This window comes from Talpa europaea (assembly GCF_964194135.1).
Source record: "Talpa europaea genome assembly, chromosome: 3".
In the NCBI taxonomy this organism is placed as follows: domain Eukaryota; kingdom Metazoa; phylum Chordata; class Mammalia; order Eulipotyphla; family Talpidae; genus Talpa; species Talpa europaea.
In genome coordinates this window covers 42159248-42178870 of record NC_140069.1, presented here as the reverse complement: position 1 = coordinate 42178870, position 19623 = coordinate 42159248, and the positions used below count along the sequence as shown (strand labels likewise).

General features: G+C 35.5%; 1 protein-coding gene across 1 annotated transcript in view; it reads right to left on the bottom strand.

Moving 5' to 3' along the window:
• The window catches only part of LOC311169071 (small ribosomal subunit protein bS1m-like), a gene marked incomplete at both ends in the record, with an annotated part of 86432 nt that overhangs the window by 52462 nt on the left and 14347 nt on the right, over positions 1 to 19623 (bottom strand). The window lies entirely within an intron of this gene.

Here is a 19623-nt window from a genome sequence, read left to right as displayed (position 1 = left end):
TTCTGATGGAAGCTTCACACTGCCTTGTGTCTGGTGGGCAGGTGTCCAGGTGGATAATCAAGATTGAGGGCACTGCCTAAGGCCTTGGGTAGGGAGATAGGATGCCATTTACCCTCAGACAAAGAAGAAGAAGCAGATTTCTTCAAAAGCAGACTGATGTGTAGCTAGCACTGCCCCAAGAGTTAATTGGTCACATTTGAACAGAAAGATGCCAATTCTTCCTTTTTACTTACCCTACATTTGGATCAGACATAGACACTACCAACAGGCTTTTCTCCCTAGAGCTGTTACTAAATAGCTTGAGTTTTTACCTCCTATACAAAACAGTATGTTTGGTCTCAACTCACATAATTTAGCACATACTATGTATATGATCTTGACTATACCAATTAAAGTAAGTATGGCAAAATGATTTTGTTCATCTTTCGGGGGTTAGTATGATTATCTACCTATTTGCTATGCCATATAAATTCTAACATAATCCTTTATCTCACCTCTATCTCCACCTACATATTTACTTTACTTTGAAATCTTTTTAATCTATTCCCTCCATTCCATCAACAATGCTAGTCATAATTTAAGATCTTATTCTAACTTGTCAGAATTTTTAGAATAGCCTCCTAATTGATCTCCTTGCCTCTAAATCTCCAATATATTTTGCACTAACTTTAATAATACCCAATTAAAGCAGAATCTTGTCTGTGTCATTCCCCTTCTCTACTAATTTATCACAGGTTATAGCAGAGTTCCCAAGCTATATCAAAATTACCTCAATTCCTGGTCCTCATCCTAGACTTTCTGAGTCAGAATTTCTTAGAGTGGGGCTTAGAAATCTACCTTTTCAACAAACTCCCCATTTGATTCTCAGGTTAAGTCCAGCATCAGTCTTTGGACTTGTTTTATGGTACTGCTCTGTGATAAAAAAAAGTCCACACTCCTTGAATGGAACACCAATTTACAATTTGATTCCAACCTACCTCTTTCTAGTGTCATTCCTGCAACTGTTCCTCCCCCCATCCTCCTCACAGCATATAATCCTTTCATAAGGCTGGGTATCTACACATTTGCCTTCTCCTTTTCTCTACATAGGGAAAGTCTAATCATTCTTTAGGAATCAGTTCAAATGTTATGTCCCTCTCTGAAGCCTGCCTTAACTGCCTTTAGCATTTATTCATGACCATAGAGCTTCAGAGGATGTCTACTATGGTATTAAACATACAGGTTCTTAACCAGACTGTGCATGTTTAAATTCAGGTTCTGCCAATTACTAATGGGGAGTTGGCATTGTACAAGCTACTCAAACTCTCTATGCCTGTGTCTTCATTATAAAATAGGAACTGGGATAGTGTGTATCTTGTATAACTGTTACAAGGGTTGATGGTTAATGCATATAAAGTATTTGCCTGGATTCCATTAAATTAAATATTAGCTTTAAATATTAGCTTTCTCTTTAGTTGTTATACTTATGTCTAGACTACGTACGCTTTTATATTAAACCAATCAGTTTAAGAATTCCCTTTCTTAGTTATGGTATAAAACTAAAAAAAAAAGTACCTTAATAGAGCTTCTTTATATTTACTCCTCAAAAGGTGGCTCAGGGTGATGTATCAACCTATTTAAGAAAAAACTATAATTTATGTGCAAAGAACTTAACTTGCGGGTTTTTTTTTTAAAAGATTTATTTATTTATTTATACAAGCACTGGGTACAGTCAGAAGTGCGGGAGGATGAGAGAATTCACCAGAGCCAGAGCAGAGCAGGGAACAGAACAGCCAGCGCGGCAGGAGAGGTCTGTGGGCTATGTGGGACACTTGCCTGCGGCCTGGGATCGAACCGGCGCTGCAGAGGTTGCGGGCAGCTTCACAGCCCAGCGCTCAACTGCTACGCCAGCAGGGGAGGCCCTTATCTTGCGTTTTTGATGATAATGTCATTCATTAGATGCAGAAACAATGTGGAAATCTTGGGCATCTACTCGAGTTTCAAAGAAGGGAGGATATATTGAGCCTAGTTCTGGGGCATTTTATTTAAATGTACAGAGAAAGAACCAAAAAATCTCATAGACAAAAATTTCCATCACTTATAAAAACCAAAAGTTTAGTCAAAATATATCTTAAGAAGTCTTGTAGACTTTTAAAACACATAGCAACAGTACAAAATGAAGCGGAAAAGTCACCTGTCACAAACAAAATATGGTTACTCAAGATGAAAAGTAAATTTATGCTCAGATGTAAAATGAACTTCTAGACTGTTACTAGATACAGTTTTATCTTTTCTTATTTTGCTGGTAAAATTTTAGAGAAGGGTAGAAACATGATAGAGAGAAATGTGGTCAAAGAGTTGGCACTTCCACGGAGCACATTTCTCCTGGATGTATTAATTATTCAATAAATATTTACCTAACTCTTATTATTATACACGCTTGCATATAGAAATAAACAAAAGAGCTGGTGCATGTGGTGAATTCCTATGGCATTCATCAAGGGAACACCCTCTACCTTCCAGCAAGTTCAATGTACTTTATACACTGCCATAAGGAACATATGGTTCCACCTCCAAATTATCACCATTGCATTTGTATTAGCTTCAATAATTCCCATTTTAAAGCAAAATCTTGTCCTTGCCATTCCCTTTCCTGTAAGAATACTAATTCCTCAGGGGATTTTTTTAAAAAAACTTATAAAACTCCATAAGTTAAAATTTCTCTCGCTTCCAGGTCTTCAGGTCATGGGTTTTAAACTTAGGTTCATATGACCCTAAAGTTTAATGGGTTGGGGGAATCTGTGAACACTGTAATATTATATGCAAAGTCTGAGTGTGTAAATTTTCCTAGACAATGCACTTTCACTGCATTCTCAAGCGGTCCATGACTCCCAAAATACAAACAATCTATAAGTGTAGGAAAATTCCTACAATTCTGTCCTATTGAAAAGGTTGCTGCCAAATTACATAGAGAGCACTTGGCAAATTCCCTATCTGACATTTTAGAGCACAATGTACAATTTCATGATCGATAAGTTTTGGTCATCTAATGTTTTGAGTAACAACAATGTAGTCAGCCTGTTAGACAAAAACTTCTTGCAAAAAAATTGTTTACAGAATTTGGGCTCCAGCATCTCTTGCAATATAATCCTTGTGTATAACTGAACCACAGAAAAATAACTCCTTAATTTGTGGTTAGAATAACCACTGCAGAACAACCTACAGTGGGTGGCACAAAACTATCACAATTATAAAGTAACCAAGCAAATAATATACTATGTCTATAACAGATAAAATGTTATAAATCCAAAACATACATTGCTATAAATAAAGTCTGTGGTTATTTGCTGAGATACTCTGAGGAACACTGCAGTTACTTTTCATGTGTTTCATAATGGAGTAACGAAAACTATTTGACAGTAGACTCAGAGGCACCACATGTATTGTTTGGGCTAAGAAATGAGGTGAACTGTACTGCACAGTAACTTTGGGAAAATGCTGCCTTTAATATAAACAAACAATGGACTTTCCTTCAGAAGCCATGATAAGGGAGAGGGAGAGCAGCAGCAGGATTAGTTCTACTAAATAAACATGCCTGCAATGCGGGGAACCATTGAACAAGGGCAATCAGTGTGTCTGCATATTTGTTGACAGTTATAATCAGTTCATTTCCCCAAAAATTAAAATCATAGATTTTAGAGTTGGGAAGGCCCTGAAAAGATCAACAAGATAATGGAACAGAGGACGAAAGAGGGTGCATGACTGCCTTAAATTCACAAAACAGACAGAAAGAAACTGAGTCTCCTGCTGCCATTCTTACCATGAAAAGTTCTTTTAAAAAATTTACATATAGGGCCTCCCTGGTGGCGCAAGGGTTAAGACACAACGTATGAAGCAATCTGCAGCCTCTACAGCACGAGTTTGATCACTGGCCGGGCAGGGAGCAACCCACATGGCGCACTGGACCTCTCCAGACTCGCCTGCTGCTCCCCTCAGCAGTGAACTTCGGTCAATCTGCCTGTTCTGTTCCCCGCTCTGTCCCTGGTGAATCCTATCACCCCCCCCTGCACCTCTGGCCTGTACCCCAGCTCTTGTATGCCTAAATAAATAAATCTTTTAAAAAATTTACATATAATTCACCTATCATCCAATTCACCCCTTTAAAGTAAGCACTTCAATGGCTTTAAGGATAATCACCAAACAGAGCTGTGCATCCATCATCCCAATCAATTTTTTGGATATTTTCATCACTCCAAAAAGAAACTCTATTCCTTAGCCACATCATCACCATAAGACCTGCCCTCATTCTTTCATCACAGGGCAATTACAAATCTACCATAAGACCTGCCCCTCCCCTTCCACCTTTAGGCAATTACAAATCTACTTTCTGCCCCTATATATTTGCTTCTTCTGGACATTTCACATACATGGAATCATGTATATATAGTCCTTTCTGGTTGATTTTTTTCACTTGGCATAGTTTTCAAGATTTAGTCATGTTGTATCCTGTATCAGTACTTACTACTTTCTCTGGCTGAATAATATTCTATGTGTGGAATACATTATATGAGATACATAGATGATATGTGTGTGTATGTCACATTTTGTTTATCAATCCCTCAGTGGACATTTGAAATACAAAACTATAAAATACTTGAAGGAAATATATGCTAATATTTCCATAGAGGCAATGGTCTTCTAAGGGCAAACTAGAAAGTATAGAAGAAAAAAAATATATATACATAATCAATTATATAAAGGAAAACTTGTATGGCAAAGATAAATGATAACAAATTGAGAATATTTTTAGCAGTTATGACAAAGAGTATAATTAATAAGAAAGTGATAAATCTAAGAGACTAATAAAGAACAGATCCATGAAAATGGAAAACAAATTCATTTCCTAACATAGCATTTTTTAGATTGGCCACATCACAGTTCATGGCTTACTAAAAAATAAGACCTAGTGTCAGAAAGAAATGGTTATTTTGTAGTGAATTAGAAGTATGCATAATTTTTAAAAAATGTATATTCTTTAGGGCCTCGCTGGTGGCACAAGGGTTTAAGATGCAACCTATGAAGCTATCTGCAGCCACTGGAGCATGAGTTTGATCCCCGGCCAGGGAGCTACCCACATGGTGCAGCAGACCTCTCCTGACTCCCCCGCTGCTCCCCTCAGGAATGTACTTCAGTCAATCTGCCCGTTCTGTTCCCCACTCTGTCTCTGATGTTTCCTCTCACCCCCCACACTTCTGGCCTGTACCCAGTCCCTGTATGCATAAATAAATCTTTCAAAAAATGTATATTCTTTATAGTTTTCCCACTTATTAAATTTATTCCAAAGAAATAATCATATTCTCCCTTTCTTGGTGACATTCCCTGGTTGTCTATGGCTTAGGATTCAATGCTTTCTTCTTTCTTGACCACAAAGGAGACAGAATCTTACACCCAGGATGCAAGAAGAGAGAAGTCAGTGCTGATATTGTCAAAATGCTGAAGCAACTCTAGAGTCACCAACAGCCAAGATTCTTATGCAAGAAAAACAAGTCTCTATATGTTTTAAACCACAAGTTGTCAAGTTTCCTGCTATTTGCAGTGGAAAAAATTCTAAGTGATTTGCAAAGTCAAATTTTGAGGTTCACTCTTCTCTCATGTGAAGTAGGAATAATAATAGCAAGGTATGTATGTACAGCATCTGTCTGACATGCACAAAAGGTCCAATAATGTCAGATGCTAACTGATGACAGTGATGATATGAAGGCCTTATTTAATTTTCCACACTAACCATTTGGGTAATTACTATCATAACATCTATTTTAAAAAGAAATCAAGGTTCCAAGAAGTTAAGCAATTTGCCCAAGATCACACAATCAATTATAGACTCAGGATTCAAAATTCATGAATTTTATTTCAGAATCTATGAGCTTAAGCCAATATGATGCTTAGAAAAGAGACGGAACATAGTAAGAACTAACAGCTAATGACTGTTGACCATAATGGTTATAATATTAGACAACTATAAAGGCAAGAATAGGTATCTCCTAATTTTTAATTGTGGAAAATAATAAATTCTAATTGAATTCACATTAGTTTTAGCTTTCTTTTTTTCTTACAATTGAGAAAGCTCTCATTTCTTTACTGAAAAAGGAAAACTCAATACTCTAATGTAATTTACTGTTTCTTTATAACACCAATGGAAAACTAGAACAGTATATCTCAACCAATAATTCTAACACCTTAAAGTTAGCTAAGTGCTTTTGTGACTCCTGTCTATCAAGAAAGTAAGTAATGAATATTAATGTTGAACTTATAAAGTACCCCAAAAAAGCCTGTATCAGACATTTCTAAATGACTTTTCCAAAAGATTCAGCATACATTCATTTTCCTCAAATGATTTAAGATTTCTTGAAAGGCAGAATCTCGTAACAGCAGTGTCTACTGTTATCATCAGTTACCAACATCACCAACATCATCACCACCACCATCATCATCATCATCATCATCATCACCAACACATACAGAATTGATATTACAAACTAGCATAAGCTACATTTTACTTTTGGAATGTTTTCCTACATATTTCAGACGTCTTCTTCCATGAAATAAATGAGACAAAGAACTTAAAATTCATGCTGAAGGCACAGTATTTGCAAAACAAGTTAAATTCAGAATTAAAGTTTCTAAATAAATTACATTCAGGAAACAGGCAGACTAAAATATTTGCAATTACAATTAGGAAGACAGAGTTAGTTTGGAATAGATCTTGAGATTTAGAGAGTTTATGCTTAGCTATTAACTAACCAAAAAAAAAGTATGGCATTATCTGTCCAGTATATAAAAGAATAAATATAATGTAAAGGCTAAAACAAAATGGGTGATAAATGAAATAGAAGTTTTGAGGTGAGGTTAATTCAAGTAAAAATGCTGAGTCTCAAAATGTGTACAATGTATTTTGAAAGCTAAGTAATTTGAAATCATATGTTCTATACTGAAAACAGTGTAAATAGTTGATAATCCTATTTCCAAAAAAAGTGCATAAAAGAAAATGCTTTCAAGGAAAATATATCAAGGAAAGATTCATTGGCTTAATAAACTAAAAAAAATCACATAGGCAATAACATAAAATCCACAAGAACATTATAATATGCTCAATCAGTACTAATTAAGGATCTAATTATACCTATTTAATAGCTAATTTGCATTTTAAAAAGGAACACAAAGTATTCTATTTTAGGCCCCAAATTATGGATATGAATTGAAACTTTAAAAGAAACCTAACTGTATTATATTTATGGAAAAATCTTTCCTTAAAAATTAAAACAACCTAAAAACAAAGCATCATATTTTCAAGTAGAGGACTATATTGAACCTGAATGCTTTCTAATTTGCCAAATAAAAGAAAAAGAGATACATATTACGGAGATATTTATAAGTGTCATTTATAGGCATATAAAGTACTTTTCAATTATTATAATGCATGGTTTTTAAAATGGGGGAGCTCAAGAACACTCTTTGAGCAATTCTCTTGGTTCCATTAGCCTACTATTTAGACTCCCATTAAATGAACTTTTTACTGCACATTCTGACTGATACAGGATTAGAACCTAGGCCTCTTGCCCTCCAGTCTCACTGTTCTTACTAATAATTGCCCTGTCCAACTTCCTTGCCTATTCCCAAAACTACTGTATCTCCTCCCTACCATTTCTATCCTCTAAAATGTTAACAGAACACTTTCTGAGGAATGTAGAAAAACAAGTAGAAAGAAATCAAGAAAAGTAAGGTATGTGACAATGTCAGAGAAGGGAATAGTCAACAGAGTTGAAAACTTCAGAGAACTTGAGCAAAAACTGCTGGGCAGAGGACCAGAAGGTCACTGATGAATTTAAGAGGATGCTTTCAATTAGTACAATAGCACGGGCAGAGAAAGGTATGCTAAACTTAGGAATCAATGGAAATCTAGAAAACAAGGGTAATTTTGGGGATTGGAAGAAGTAGAACAATACTTTGAAGGGAATACAAGGTAAAAAAAAAAGGGGGGGGGAGGTTCAAATTTTATCAATTTCCCCAGAAAAGACAATATAGAGAAAATTCAAGGCAGAGAATAGAAAGTTCATGTAGTATTAGGTTGAATCAATAGTTCAGACAGTCAACAATTTTTTAACTTAAAAAAAAAAAGTAATTTTACATGGATCAAGTTCACAATGTATGAACTTGACTTCAATAAAGAGGTAGAAGAGACAAACAAAAGGACTGAGAGTGAAAAAGGTAAAGCAATAGATCTATCAGAAATATGAACCTATTTGAATACACCTGGAAAGGTTACATTATTTCTCCCAAAGGATCCCATCTGCTATTGTTAAACTGTATTTCACTTTTAGAAATAAAATCTATTCAAATGTAATAGGATGCCTGAAATGGGACACTGCAAGATTTGTTCAAGTGAGTCACTCACATTTAGTGTGGCACCAATTTGCACTGATACCATTGTTTTGGTTTTTGTCATTGTTTTGTTTTTGCTGATAAAAACAGAAGGTAGACAAATTTAGAGCCTCTTATGAAGTTGTTAATTCCAGGTCTGCTATTATTCTACTGTCTGGTTTCCTATAATTCCAATCCCATACTGCCATATATTTACAAAGTAATCAATGTCTAAAACAGACCTCCAGGTCCTGCTCTCTGATAACTTCTTTTATCTCACTTCCCTACTGCTGTGAACTCTATTTTTCTAATCACCTGGGCTAGAAAGAAAGCTCAAGCACCAGGTATCAAATCCTATCAGTGATTTCTTAGAATAATCTCATTGCACTTTCCTTTCCCTTCTCTTCCATTCTAACCTAGTCCCTAATCAGTCTCTGCCTGGATTATTACAAGTCTCAGAACTGGTCTTGCTGTGTCCAGTTCACCTTACAAGTCACTACTAGTGTCATCTTCTCAAAGCATCAAGATCCAAATACCACTTCTCTGTCTCTCCACTGTCCTAACTTTTCAGCATGAAATTCCAAGTTTTCTGTAAGGACCCTAGCCCATCTAGTCAAGCAAGTATTTCACTACTCCCTACAACTTTAGCAAAGTCACAGGACCTTGACCACTATGGTTTTAAAATATGAACATGAATTTTGTACACACCTCTTTCTAAAAGGTAGAGGCTAATTCACCTCTCCTTGAGTGTGGGTTGGACTCAGTGACTTGCTACTAATGAATGCAATACGGCTGAAGAGAAAATGCGTGACTAGGTCATAGTAGGCATCACAATAGTGTTAAATTATCTCTTTTAAATTTTTCACTCTCAGGAGAAGCTATAACGTTATGTTGAAAGAACACTCATGGAGCCCAACAGGAGGCCCGCGTGAAGAGGAACCAAGGCCTTCCTGCCAATTACTATCACTAACCTGCCAGGTATGTGAGGAAACCACCTTAGAAGCAAATCTTCCAGGCCTAGCTAGTATCTTGACCAAACCTCAAGAGAGTTCCTGAGCCAGAACCATAGATATTCCTAGGTCCCTGACCCACAGCAATTGTGTGAGATAAAAGTATTTATTGTTCTAAGCCACTATGTTTTGGAGTAACAAGTTACATAGACATCTTGATAACTATAATTAAGATGCACACTAAATATTTGTCAAGAATTGTGTGATGTGAAATTAACAAATTATACATAAAAACACACTCTGGAAGTGTATTTGAACAGTATGAAATAAAGGCTAACAAGGACTCAGTTATATTGTCTCAGGTCTGCTTATTAACTGCTGTCCTCGGATAAGTTACTTAAAAAAAATCTCTATAAGCCTTTGTTTTATTTAGGGTTTTTTAGTACGTATTCTAACAATACCTACCTCAGAGTAATAAAAACATTAAAGAAAATAATATGTGCAAATTTCAGCCAAGTGACTAATACAAAAAGTGTTCAACAAATGTTAGCTATTATATTGTTTATCACAAATTACAAAATACATGTTGAAATTCTGGGTTTCTGAAAGCCTCGAAATGTTATCAAGTGACAATCTAAATTAAAACAAAATCCCACAAGCTAAAATAGAACTCACATTTTCTATTAAGACAGCTTTTAATTTTTCTAAAATCCACTCTTACTTGTCAATAGACTCACAGCCTGAACCAATTGTAGGCATGCAGCCTTGACTTTTTCTCCTCTTTGTCCTATTAAGCTATTAACTTCAAAGCTTTTGTGGGAACACTTAATTGCTTACATTCCTTAACAAGCAGATACCATAGCAGTTTCCAGATTCGCTTTTAACCTTTAGAGTCCTGGAAAAGCCTATAAGGGAAACTTACTAGTCATATAAATTTATACAATCTGTGCACTGATATAGCTGCACAAGTGTGAATATGCTACATGATGCAAATTAACTTTGCACATCAATAAGATTAATCCAATAGATCAATCCATTAAAACACTAATATGCCATATATATGAGGGGGAAAGAGCCTCTAATGCTATTCAAAATTTGAATTACATGATTTTTACAGATTACAAAAATCTGAATTCATGAACTCAAAATATTTCTGAGGTCATGCTTTATAATGTATACATATTTTTAAGGTTTCTTATTTAAAAAGTTAAATATAACCAATGTTCTTTTATCCTAAAAAGAGATCTGTTAAGGTAAATTTGATAGAATGATTTTCAATCACCAGTGTATTTTAAAATGATGGATACTTTTAAATTCTGCAACATGTCCTCTGGAATAAAAAAGAATCACTTAATTTGATTCTCTTCCCTTTTCCCCCACCTATATACCCTGGAAACTTCAATTCTTGAAACATTCAATATCCACCCCACTCTTTATTTGACCCTCTATATTACACACCTGAAATAGAAACAAAGACTGGGAAATTAGCTTGTTTATTCCACCTTAGTGTCAAACAAAAGTACAAATAATATTCAGTGCACATGCTAGTTACCTTAGAACTGCCAATCATTCTTGTTTTGAAACACTTCGATTTTCAGAGCTGTCAATCATGTGTGTTGTGATAGAGATGCCAGTGTAGAAATAAAGCTTTAAAAAATGTAAACTTCATTAACACATTAACAAATGGACTTAACTTGTAAAGTTGAACTTGAGGATTTTATAGAAATGTTTGTAATTCTTGAAAAACAAAATTAAAATCATTTAATGAAAAGATTACGTAAAATGATAAGCATAGTTTAACAACAGGGGTTTTCAATTTCAGTGAAAAGAGAAATGTTCCTTAACTATCACTAATCAGAAGCATTATAACCACAATTGGGAATTGTGGGAAAGAATCAAACTAATCTAAATCTGAGCATTTTAATTTTTATTTTTGAAGCAGACAAAAATATCCATGTATTACATTGCCCTTCTTCATCTCCCCAATCAAGCCCAAATTACTATCTACCTAGTCATTCATGTCTGAAATCTAACTTTACGTAAAACTTCCCCTTAACCTCACAACCCATAATTACTTAGCAAGACCTCCTTCCTCTATCTCTTCAACTGTTCTTGGAAGTCTCCTTTCCTGACCCTCAGATGTAATTCACATTCTCATCATTTCTTTTCAGCAACTTTTTTACTGGTCTCCCTAACTCCATTTCATTCTTCTAATATATGCTGCACACCAGTGCCGGAATGATCTCACCGAAACACAAATTTAGTCCATGTTACCTGTTATAATATGTTAATGGCTCTTTCAGATAAAAGTTCAATTTTTCAGAAGGGCACACAAATCCCTCAAAGATCTGGTTTCTGCCTTTGCACACTGACCCCTCCCGGCCCCTCCATCACGTCTCCTAAACTCTTTGTTTTAAAGATTTATTAATACAAGAACCAGGATATAGGCCAGATGAGCGGGAGGGTGAGAGGATTCACCAGAGACAGAGCGGGGAACAGAACAGGCAGACTGACTGAAATACACCACTGAGGGGAGCAGGGGGGCAAGGCAGGAGAGGTCTGCTGCAACATGTGGGACTCTCCCCAGTCAGCTGGGATCGAACCAGTGCTGCAGAGACTGCGGACAGCTTCCCAGCGCTGCACTCAACCGCCTGCGCCACCAGAGGAGGCCCACTTCTCTTAAACTTAAAACAACTGAACCACTTTAGTTTTTAGAAGAGCCAAGCTCATCACTTAAAACTTTTTTTTTTAAAGATTTATTTATTTTTTTATTTATACAAGCACTGGGTGTAGTAAGAAGCGCATGAGGGTGAGAAAATTCACCAGAGCCAGAGTGGGGAACAGTGCAGGCAGAAAGACGGAGGAGACTGCTGAGGAGAGCAGCGGGTGCGGCAGGAGAGGTTTGCGCGCTATGTGGGACCCTCACCAGCAGCGCTCAACCGCTGCGCCACCTCACTTAAAACTTTTCTAAGTACAGCTAAGTACTGCTCGCCCAACTCTTGCAATTTCTTTATTTTATATCTCCTCTATTCTTTCCAATTCATTTCAACTATTTGTTCCCCTGAGAAATCAATTTCTCCTTTTCTATTCCTGAATACAGTAAATAGTATAATATTTATGGTATTATATTTATTGTTTTACTTTTCTGTTCCCCTGATTGAATTAGTATCTCCCTAAAGGCAGGAACTGTCTTTAATTAGTACATTGCTAGCATGAGGTAGCAAATAATAGCTGCTCATTAAATATTTGCTAACTCAGTGAAAAGTACTGCCATTGCACAGTTTATTTTTTAAAAATAAAATCAATAGCTTTTAATTATTGAGACTGACAAAATGTATTATAATTATATTCCAAGCTAACCAAAATAACCAATGACATAAACCAATTCTTTAGGCCAGCAATGTTCTTAAGGACTTTACTCATTACTTACCTATTCACTGTAAGAATTAACAATATCTCAAATAGTATTTAAGATCCAACAATCCATCATGTTTTATTTTCGCTACTGTTCCTACAGGAGGTGTTAAAATCTCAACCACAATGACTGCTAATGTTCAAGACACTCAGCACCTTGAATAGTTCAACAAACATGCTGATATGTGACAATTCCTATCAAGGGCATCAGGGAATAGGCAGTCAACACAGGCAAGGCCCTGACATAGTCACACTTCACTTATCGGGAAGTTAGTTATCTAGTGACATCAAATCTCCACAGAAGCCAATGAGAATTAAACAGAAGGGGTTTAAAAGCTGTCAAAATACATGTTAAAGTTCATGTACTAAAGTATACACACTTTACTTATAGAAGAGGCTGAAAGGTCCTTACTCAAACATTATTTTAAGCACAATAAATTTGATGTACATATTCCCAGTCATCAGCGTATCAGAAGAGGTCTAAGAAAGCTATGAAAAGCAGACACAGGCACAGCAGAAAAAGAAAATGACACCCCAAAATGAAACAAACAAAATACAAATCTGAAGGCTTATGTGTCTAAGGGACAATAATTCTATGTGTTTGAATTTATGATGTAATATAGAAATTAATGTTTATAACCATGACCCTAGGTCATTGCAAAGACCTCCAAAACACATTCAACTACTTTAGATTTATTTAACAAGGTGCAAAGGAAACAAATGACATATTTTATAAAAAGAATCAAAGAATTAAAAATAATTACATGCATAAAATATTAATTTTCTACTATTTGCAGAATAAAGTTTTTTTTAAACATTCCCAAATAACATGAGGCATGCTGACTCTAACCTACTAATTGTTGGGCCAGTACTTGTGATTACAGATATCACCGTAATTATGATGATGGATAAATAAATCCAAAATAAAGCCTGGACCTGCTGGTCACTAGACTATTGGTGGTGAGACTATTCAAACACACTGTACCGTGAACGCCAGGATGTTATAACAGTCTACCTACCATTCTTCCACCATCACACTGGCTCCAGAACCTTAATATTAACCTGGTTCATATGTGACACTATTTTGGAGTTTTTCATGGCACTTTAGTAAATACATGTTGTAGGACTTGTAGAGCAGCATGGTAGCAGCAAAGAACATTCACAGGCTATGATACAATACACAACATCCTAGATTTGAATTCCTGCTTTGTTAACTACCGGTTTGTCACTGCAGTACATTGTATATGCTCAGAGACTCATTTTCTTCATTTGGAAAATAAAAATAAATGTCATCAACTTTATATATCTTGTGAAGAACAGAAGATATGATATACATAGAGTGCCAGTGTAGGTTTTCAAAAATACTTAACTATCATAATAATCAGACAAGCATATGGAGAGAGAACAATCTAATTCATACTAGTATACATTTTGTGAAATGTATACAAATTAATACAAATTGCATGTTGTATTAATGACACAAGAAAAAAAAATGTCTTAAAAAGCAGGCAAGTCAGGAAAATTGCTTTATATCTTTGAATCAGAGTTGAAGCCCTCTGACTCACAGGCTGCTTCATAGGAAAGTAAGTCAAAGCAAGGACTCACTAAAAAAGTATTCATATACTCTATTGGGAGAAAAAAAAGGTATACATATACAATGTAACATAAAGACATTAACTTAAAGCAAGTAAACAAAACTTCAGTGTTGGGCCAAGCCTTCTCACCCGTTAGTTGGCCACTCACTGGAGCTCTGCACTGATTTCCTTACATACATCCATACTGGGATTGCCAGCATCAATGACGTTAAGGTAGATCAAGAACAAAGCGACATTTAAAAAACAATTCCTTCCATATTTTTTGTAACCCCCCCACCCCATCCTTATGGTTTTCTTGCTCAAACTAAATTCAAAAGCGATTTCATTAAAAACCAACAAAAAACACTCTCTTTTATGGAATCTTTCCAAAATATTACAATTCCTTGTCATAAGAACAAAAATTCTTTACATGCTCATATTTTAAGAATTTATGCAATATTCAAATAAATTACATAATAATAAATAATAAAATAGGTTTTGGAACTAGAACACAACTAGCTGTAACTAAACATATACCTTGACTAGAAAAAGTAAAAGTGTTCAGATTATCATAGAGGACCACTAATCCTAATTTTCTAAGTGGTGTTGGTATCAATCAGTGGCTTTTACAAAAGAGAAATTGTTGAATAATTAGCATATCTGTTAGATGATAACTTCCAAAGAAGTTAATGCCAGAGTCATTCTTAGATTTGTGATAATCTAATTTCTAATTTGAAGTTAGAAGTTAAAGAAAAACAATATAACAGTAAAAACTTTTGAGATTGGTATTATAAAAATTAGGTCCCATCCATACCTCTCAAATCTCCAAATTTACTTATATATCTATTTTACAACTCACTCTAAGTAAATCATAATACCCCTGTTCAGCTTAAATGCCATAGTTAATATTCTGGAGGCCATCATTAATGTAATGTCTTTCTAGAAAAAAGTTTTAAGTGTTTTCCAAACTTAATTTTGTTGCTATAGAAATATTCACTACCACTCTCCACATATACTTTAAACAAAATGTTCCCAGAGCAGTATAACATATAAACAATGGATGCAAAGGTGTTCTAAAAGTAGGGCCTAATTTCACCTCTACCGAGACAGCAATCTCTGAAACCTTTCTGCAGAACTCTGGAGATTCTTGGGGCAAAGGTTGAGACCTATTCCTTTAACTTATAATCAAATACCAATATTAAAACAAAAAAAATATAAAACTTATTGAAAGGCTGTTTCTTAGCTAGTTAGAATACTTACCAATAACTTACTTGTGAAATTTATCAGTTAATCTAAGATTAAAATGCTACCAAATTTATTAAAAGTAATAATGAAATATTAATACATTTTGCTAAACTGGGTGCTTTATTAAATTTGAGTTTTCATTGCATTCAATTAATCTTTATATTTCCCTAAAGTAGAACAGATTTAACCAAACAAGAGTAAATGAAGAGGAAAAAAAAATGTGTCTCTAAAGGAATAATAAAAGGAGGTGATGAATGATGAACAAATTGCACAAATACCTACAGCTTAGGTATAGTCACTTAAATAAATGTATCAAAGCAGGAAAATCTGCCACTATTGAGACTTAGCGTCCCAACAGCTGCTCAGTCAAAGGCAGTTGGACATCATGGAGCAGAGTGTAAACTTAAGGCCAGACCACCAAGCTCTTCTATCTGGTCATATTATCTAAACATGTAGCTGGATCTCATCACTTTCCCATTTGGTGTTATTTTTCCACCACAAGAAAGATAAGAGATAACATTTGAATAAAATATTTCCCATCCAACAGCTTGGTTTTGGATACAGGTAGAAAAGCAAAGTAACTTAAATAGTAATTATGCTGATTTGATGCTTTTCTATGATAATTTCAAAGACTAAGTGACATGACGCAGAAAAGGGTCTTGGAAAGAACCTAAGTATTTCTACACATAGAAATCAAGAGATACAATAAATATTCTAAATTATAAACCTTTAAAAACTAAAAACTAAACTAAAACTAAAAACTGTATAACATGGAATTTGCTAAATTAGAAAAATTTTCCTCAAAAACCACATATGTAGATAAAGAACTTTGGTTGTTATCCATATGTGCCATAAGGTGTGTACATATATAGGTAGATGGGGAAATGAAATAATCCAACTATTCTAGTTAAATTTTTGCTGAAGTGAACTACTCCTTTTAACACTGTTAGAAATAACATTAACACTCTGTAGTACCACAGAGGGAACAGAGCTTTGACTTTGGCTCTTATTTATCATTAAATAATAATAATAATATTAATAATAATAATAAGGCATTCTGATGGCATTTCAGACTTTTAGCAATAAAAGCAGATAGAGGTCAAAGACCATTTTTGACTACTTACCAAATATTTTGTCACCATAGCATCACTTTTTACTCATGCAATTACCAAATTTTTAAATGGATTTGGGGATTTGTTAATTATTCTCCATCCCACCCTTACCCTCTAAAATAATATGCACTTCATAAGAGCACAGAGCAGGTCTCTCTTGTTTACCAGCCTTTCAACAGTGTCTGCCGAGTTGAAGAGATTTAGTAAGTGGATGTTGAATTGATGAATAAACAAATAAATGAACACATTAATTCCTAATTCCATATGGTTTCACCCTCTTCATGACCTTCAATTATGAATATATTGATTTTGTGAATACTTTGGCAGTTTAAGTGGGAATTTCTGGTGAGATAACCGGATTGTCGGCAAATAGAGGGAAACAGGAATTAAACGATAACTACTGCAGATAACTACAGAACAAAGAGAAGAGGATATTTAACTTTTGTGTGTGTGTGTGTGTGTGTGTGTGTGTGTACTGATACAGTAAACGCTCCACGGACTAGAGAATTTATTTGCGAAATTATTATGAGGCACCTCTCCTCCCCTCCCCCCAAACTTTCATTAAATATTCAATAGACTGCTTCAATGGGAGGAGTAGATATGGAAGTGGGGGTCTTACCCTATGTAGCAAAATTTCTGTAGTAGAATGTGTGCTTATGTAGCATGTGCATAGTTTTAAGTGAAAAATGAATACTTAACAAGTGTTGCAACAGATTCCAATATTTACCTATCCAAAGCTTTACAATACATAAAATAAATTGTAATCATATTACACCTACAATTAGAGAAATATCTAGTAATAAATACTGATATTTAAAATTCTATGATTTAGTCAATAAAGCAGGAGAATCAAATCAAAATTCCAGATCTTTAACATTATAAAATGTTATACTAAATAATACAATGACTTTTATTGCTGAAAGCCTGAATATAATGACAAAACTAGTTTTAAAATTTTACTAAAATGGGGGGAAAAGAACAGTCCATAAAAGAACATCAACAAAGAAATACCACAAAAGAAATACCATAAACAAAATTCCATCCACAAATTAAAAGAAACGTGTGCATCATCAGCATTTGCAATTTATAATAAACTCAAATGAGCAGGTGAAATAGTCATACTTCAGCAGTTATCTATAAAATACATCTTTTTATGGCCTCCCTGGTGGTGCAGGCAGTTGAGCGCAGCGCTGTGATGCTGTCCACAGCTTCTGCAATGCGAGTTAGATCCTGGCCAGCAGCAGAGATACCCACATGGCGGGGCAGACATCTCCTGTCTCACCTGCTGCTCCCCTCAGAAGTGTATTTCAGTCAGTCTGCCTGTTCTGTTCCCCACTCTGTCTCTGGTGAATCCTCTCACCCTCCCACACATCTGGCCTTTACCCGGGTTCTTGTACCCATGAATAAATAAATCTTAAAAAAAAAAATACAAAAAAATACAACTTTTTATAAAGTTTACACATTTTAACTTACAAAAATAAGAATGGCAACTTGGAACCTAAGGTAGCATGATGAAAAACTTAGCAATTGTAGGATTTCTTTTTCTAAAATACAATACCTCATTTTTAAATTACTGATTTATCTTCTATTAATGAAAAATAATCTGCTACAGCTCTTGCTAACAATACCCAAGTACTTAGGAAACTCCCTTTGAAGGAATTTTAGGACCACATATCTTTCATACTTTCCTCTTGCATAAATCCTCCACAACAGGAATTCTTTTTTTTTTTTAAAGATTTATTCATTTATGCATACAAGAGCTGGGTACAGGCAAGAGATGCCGGGGGTGAGAGGATTCACCAGAGGCAGAGTGGGGAACAGAACAGAAGATTGAAGTATACTACTGAGGGGAGCAGCAAGCAAGTCAGGAGAGGTCTGCTGAGCCATGTGGGTTGCTCCCTGGCCAGCTGGGGATGGAACTCATGCTGCAGAGGCTGTTGCTTCAGATTGCGGTGCTTAACCCCCTGCGCCACCAGGGAGGCCCCAGTTAGTTCACAAAAACCCTGAAGCACTAGGATTTCTAGCAGCAGCTATTCACTATATACCACTCACTGTTCTAAATAAATCTTCATATTGTTATCTAATTTAGTCCCTTTAAGAACTTATTACACCATAAATACAGTATTATAATCTGTATTGACAGATATATACTACATAGAAATTTCTTCAGGTCTTACTACTTTTTTTTTTTAAAAAGATTTATTTATTTATACAAGAACTGGGGTATAGGTCAGATGCATGGGAGGGTGAGAAGATTCATCAGAGACAGAGCAGGGAACAGAACAGGCAGTCTGATGGAATACACTGCTGAGGGGAGCAGCGGGTGAGACAGGAGAGGTCTGCTGCGCCAGGTGGATTTCTCCCCGGCCGGCCGGGATCAAACCCGCGCTGCAGAGGCTGCGTACAGCTTCACAGTGTGACACTCAACCGCCTGCGACACCAGGGAGATCCCAGGTCTTACTACTTTAGACTAAGCTTGTTTGTTATCTGATATGATTGTAAGGCCCTGTCTAGGCCATTACCTCTCATGCCCGAGTAGCACCAAAGTCCATTATCTCTTTCAGGTATCAACTGGTTTTTACCATCCACCTTGCTAAGTCGCTGTTAGCTTCTGATTATCTAAGGAAGAGGTATACCATAGCAGCTTATGAGAGCTGACCATGCACATGTATTCCCAACTCTGCATTCAGTGACACCACACTAGTAACTCAAAATTGGCCATGGTGGGAGTATTTTAACACAACAGAAACTGGAAGATCATGGTCATTCTTTTTATGGGTAAACTAGCTGTTAAATATTTGTTTATGTAACACTAATCTGAGGATATGTATATTAACTTTGTCAGGTCCTATTCAGATTCAGTTTAGATCTCCTATTAGATAAGTCCAGATACACAGAGCTCTCAAGGCAGACGCAACCTATTGCCATTAT